We start from the raw sequence: 6,000 nt of genomic DNA, 5'->3' as shown, positions 1-6,000 counted from the left end.
CTGAGCTCCAAAAATATGCATGAATCAAATGAATAATATTTGGTTTCTAAATGCATTTCCCCACAGCCCTGAACCACTGTCATTTGTTTTGGTAGTCCAGGTTTGACTGTTTCAAGGTTTGTTTGAATAGCACCCAATAACGCTGGCCCCATACTATCCTGTCAAACAACAACAATTTACAGGGTAAAAAAATATTTTTTTACTGTAGCCTTGCCAAAAAAAGTGCCAATATCTATTTTGAACATACTTTAACACTGCCTCCCAACCCATGATACATTGACTTTTGTTTTTGAGGGTTGAAAGTTGCTGTCTTCTCTCAAAAAAGATACAAATCTATATGCTACTTATTATAAAGCCTCCCTAAAGGAGGTTTAGTGCAATAAAGTACCATGTGCTGAGAGTCTAAAATCTCCTGTGTCTAAATGTTCTATTTCAAAAAAGCAGGATGTTAAGTTAGCCAGCTAACTTCTGTAAATATTTCATAACAACCCTATTCTACCAGCTACATGGAAGAACATGGGAATGTCATGACTCATCAATGTTAATGGTGTATCAACTTAAGATACCTTGATGAAAATCAAAATATTTTCTTTGAGTATTTATCAAAGTTAGCTGGCTGACCTGTTGAACCTACTTTATGAAATATCGACCTGGTTATAAAGTCATTAAACAAATTAATGTCTTTCAGTTAGGTGTTTTTGAACCAACATCAACCTAGAACTCTTGATTCAACAAAATACTAACAATCCATTCACGTTACACAATTTTCTCTAAAGATATAAATCTGAAATTATAATGTTGGTTTTCTCCCCAATAACTACCCTTGATGTAAATTCACAATTAAGAGTAGTTTACTCCCAGTCCCAGTGGCTAAGTACTTAGAGTCTTGTATTTAGAGTACTATCTCAAGGCGACTGTCTTGTTTAGCTAAAATATCAGAGTCCCTGATCAATTGTCTAATGCAGTCCTTTTTAACAATACATTGCATTTTAAATGCACACCAGTTAGGTTTTAGGACTGGACATAGCACCCTTTCTCCTGCTTCCCTAGTTATAAATGACATGGTGATCTCCCTTGATGAGAAACAGCACTGTGCAGCCCTCTATATTGACCTGTCTAAAGCCTGATTTATACTCCTGCGTCGAATTTCCGCAGAAGCCTAAACCGGCCTTAAGGCTGTTGATGCTGTTGATCATGCCCTATTGCAGAGGTTGTCTGCCATTGGTTTGGATCAGTCGGTCTGCAATTGGTTTCAATTACTTACAGGAGTAAGAGAGGTGATCAGACACGCTCTCAGAGCTTGCTACTTTTTAATGTCCCACGGGTGTCGACAGAATTGGGAAAAACTGCTTTTAGCTACTGTGCTCCTCAGACATGGAATGATAGGTAGGGTAGACTGAGGTTGGAGCACTTGGTCCCCTTACACTTGTCGTAAGTCCTTGACTAAGGAACAGCATAGAGAAAAGCTCTTGTTTTAAATGATACATTTTTGCTATGTTGTTTTGTAATCATATTTGTACTGTAAACAGCGCACCTGCACAAGTGAAACTAGTGACAAAATCCAACCACTGGAAAAATAGGATCTCCACTACTTTCCATTGGACATGAAATATAGCTTTGGACATTTTTGGGAACAACACAGTGAATATCCCAACCAGTTAGTACCCCAGTTATCCCTTTCACAACAGACGATACAACCACCTTTTCTTACACAAGTTCCTACACAAGCCTTTTGCCAGAGATTTCTAGATCCCCCCCCCCCCAATAAAATATAGAACCTGCAGGCAGGTTCTACAAGAAACTCTTATTTTCTTCCTAAAATACGTCAATGTCTTAAATAACACTATTTAACATTTCACAGTAAATTTCCCTACTTTGTACATCTTGTTGGTTAGGTCTTTCGCCAACAATTAAAAGTATAACGAAATTGTAAACAGGTCTGCTTTCACAACATAAATTAAAATCATAAAAATATAAATAGCCCCACATTTCTTTTCTTTCTTCTGACATACAGCAAAACCTAGACCCTATTCATTTAATTCAACCCTCTAAACTGCTCTGTTATTATTTTCCAAATGTACAAACACCCCTCCTTGATACAAAGACCCTAAGAGAAAAACATATTTAGGGGCCCAAACACATGAATCCAGAAGAAAGAGATGAATTGGCCAAAGCAATGGAAGAGAAAGTGAACATTCCATTCTCACACATGTCTCCAGTCTCCAGTCCTCCTCCCTATGCCAAGGTACTGGAGGACAATTCTCAGCGGATCTACCCTCAGGTCCCCGTCCTAAGTACGAACGGAGCCTTCACTATCCAAGATGAGTATGATAATGTACTAGAGAGGGGAAGAGCGAAAGTGACCGTGGATTTCGAACCAGAGAACAAGTCAGGTGCCAAACAAAAGAAGAAAGAGAAGCAATCAGGGAAGGACAAGAAAAAGTGCAGAAAGGAAGACCGCGAGGAGGACAAGAGTAACAAGACAGATGACAGTGAAGATGGCAGTGGAGGTGATAGCGAAGGTTCAAGTGATGACAGCGATGCACAGGGAGGCTACAATGCTCAGGTCAGAAAAATAATAGCCAGGGCCGAAAAGCAGGGAGGGACAAGACGCTATAAGAAGGGAAAAGAGGAAAGTAGTTCTGAAGATGAGCAGAAGTCTCTGAAGGTTGAGAAGAAGAAAGAGAGCTTAAAGCAAAAAAAAAAGAGGCTGCAGAAAGAGGAAGAAGAGAGGGAGGAAGAGGAGGAAGAAAAGGTGACGAAACGCCGCGGGAAATTCCTAAAAAAGGAAGAGGAGGAGAGAAGAGAGAGGGCAAGAAAACTCCATAAGAGAATCCTAAGAGAGGAAGAAAGCTACAGACAACAGATGCAGGAACTAGAAGCAGAGAAAGAAGAGTTTCGTCAATCTGAAGCGGCATCATCACATAAATCCCAGTTGAATTTCCCAAGGTCCGCAGCGACACCAAGGCGGGACGAAAAAACGAAGCCACTAGTAAGCGATTATGACCTAAGGAACAAAGGGAAGGCATCGGAGGAAGAGGAAATTCAGGGGAACTTCCCGGTGCTGATTCGAGGTAACCAGATAGAATATCGTCCTTGGAATCATACAGATCTGTCAGAAGTGATAGAAAAACTCCCAGTCCTGGAAGATGGTGGCCACCCATGGACGACAGAAGTCGACGTGAGACTGACAGGAACGCAAGCAGCAATGGGAGACCTGAAAAGACTCTTAGCTACAATTACAGGATTGGACACCATGCAGGACATATTGATGAAGGCAGGACTTCATAGATATATCAATACATCAGTTTATGATCCAGAGCTCTTCGCAGCAAACAGAGGCAAACTGTGGAAAGCAATCAGGGAGACCTACCCTACTCACATTCACCCAGACAATATCATTGTGAAGCCACTGGGGGGAGATGAGAATCCCAGGGGTTTTGTTGCCCGTGTGCACTCTCAATGGAGAAGTGTGACAGGGAAGGACGCTGAAGATAACCCGTTAGAAAAAGCCATAATCAGGGAAAAGATACAACAAGGTCTCCCTACCCCAGTCAAGAACAAGTTAGCAGAAGTGGTGGGGCTACGACACATGAACAAGGCTGTTTATATAGACAACGTAGCACACCAAGTAGAATTATTTAGAAAGAAGATTCAGATACAGAAGACACAAGACGAAGAGTCACTCAGAAAATTAACTCAAGTACAATTGACTGAAGGCAAGAAAACCAAAGAGAGAGTGCAGGCTATAGCCCTACAGGTCCCATCTCAGCCACAGCAACTGCAAACTGTCCCTCCCCAGTCATACCTACAGGGGCCACAAGGGGGGTATCCATACCCACAGGGGCCACCAGGGGTGCAAGTGGTTCCATACCAGCCATACAACCAGCCTGGCCAAGGACCACCACAAGAGGGATGGACCGCAGCAGGGAAGAAGATGCTAGGACCATGTTTCCAATGCGGCCAGTATGGACATTTAGCCCGTACCTGCTGGAAGAAGAACCAGATGGGCGCAGGGGGGAAACAAAAAGGAGGATATAGGCCCCCTGCTACACCGGCTCCAGGAGTGGTGAACCCCTACGGAGGCCCAGCAGCTGGGCTATAGGGGTGCCCAGAAGATCCGAGAGGGGGGTGCCAGCTGGTGGTGACAAACAGGCCTGAAGATGAACCTACAATATGGGTGTCGGTCAACCAACGTCCATTAGAATTGATGGTGGACAGTGGAGCAGCCTATACCTGTCTGAAGCCTGAAGACGCCACGCACCTTCCTTTGTTTGGGAAATATGTGAAGACAATCGGATTCGAGGGAATTAAACAGCTGATCCCTACCACTGAGCTTGTAAGCTTAGAGTACAAAGGACAGAGAGCAGATCTGTCAATACTTGTATCAGAACACACGCCAATAGGGCTGCTAGGGAGAGATGCACTATGCCAATTGAACTGTACAGTGAAATGCACACCTGACGGCTGTCAGGTGACAGTGCCACAAGAGAACAGGCAGCTGTCTGTCATGATGGACAACAACGCATCTATGGTGTATTGGGTGGGAGGGCTTAGCCCAGACCTAATGGAACCAGCAAGGATGTGGGACAATTATATCCTGGCACACATGTCAGAGGCCAGAAGGCCTACTGATCCATTGCATTGTACACTCCAGTATTTTAGAGAAGTTGCAGACGCAAACCCAGATGAGTGGCTGAAGCATCAGCCAAAACAGGTACAGCTTAGCACAAGTTGTATAATCCTAGGCCCTCAGGGAGTGGCTATGAAGATAAACAGTGACACTTATCTAGATCAGGAGCATAAGATTGAGGGTAGCATCCCTCATGTGACACTTATGATATCTGAACACTATGAACAGAAGCATTTAGGGGCAATGATGGCAGACTCAGAAAAGGCCAGATTTGTAACGACAAAAGAAAACCCTGCTATCTGGAGGAGCATTGATGGACAGTTTACAAAACTGATGATCTCTGCTCAAGGAATGGGACATCCGCAGACTGTGAAGCTAATGAACCAGCTAATCCTTCCTGTACAAGCTGAAAGAGACCTCAGAGAAGAAATGATGCAGAATGTGCCAGCAGACCTGTGGGCAAAGAACAGTACAGACATTGGATTTGTGAAATCAGCTCGTCCATTGAGAGTTGAACTCATACCGGGCACAGAACCCCCTTGGGAAAATCAATACCCATTGAAACAGGAAGCAATTGATGGAATTGAGCCACAGATCAAAGGACTGTTAGAGGCAGGAGTCCTGAAGATAACTCAATATCCGTTAAGTAACACACCTCTTCTGCCAGTGACGAAACCTGATGGTATCGTCTGGTACATGACCTACGGGCTGTGAATGAGGTAGTTGTCAGCTATCCAGCTGAAGTTCCTGATCCTCATGTGCTGTTGACTCAGATTCCATCTACAGCCAAAGTGTTTACAGTGATTGATTTATGCGGGGCTTTCTTTTCTATACCTCTTAGTGTAGAAAGTCAAGGGTTATTTGGGTTTACCTACAAAGGTCAACATTATCAATATACCAGAATGCCACAGGGGTACAAACACAGTCCTCATGTTTTTAATCAGGTCTTGAAGGAGGACTTAGACGGGTTAGAGCAGACGATAAGTAGTACTGCCATTCAGTACATGGATGACATACTCCTTTGTGCCCCAGATGAAGAAACATGTCACAGGGATTCCGTTAAACTGTTAAAGGTTTTGGCGGAGAAGGGACACAAGGTGTCTAAAAAGAAGCTACAGTATTGTCAGGAAAAGGTAACTTACTTAGGACAATCTATTACACAGGGACATCGCAGTGTCACTAATGTACATTTGGAAGCTATTCAGAAGGCTCCAAAACCACGAACGGTTAGGGAAATGATGATGTTTTTGGGCATTACTGGGTATAGTTCAGCATGGGTGGAGGATTACACTAGACTGGTCGCTCCATTGAGGCGGATGATTAAGGAAACAGGTAGTGATAACCTCCAATGTTGCATCACTTGGACA

Source organism: Nansenia antarctica (assembly GCF_963989245.1).
Source record: "Nansenia antarctica genome assembly, chromosome: 3".
Lineage (NCBI taxonomy): Eukaryota > Metazoa > Chordata > Actinopteri > Argentiniformes > Microstomatidae > Nansenia > Nansenia antarctica.
This window is presented reverse-complemented; position numbering follows the sequence as displayed.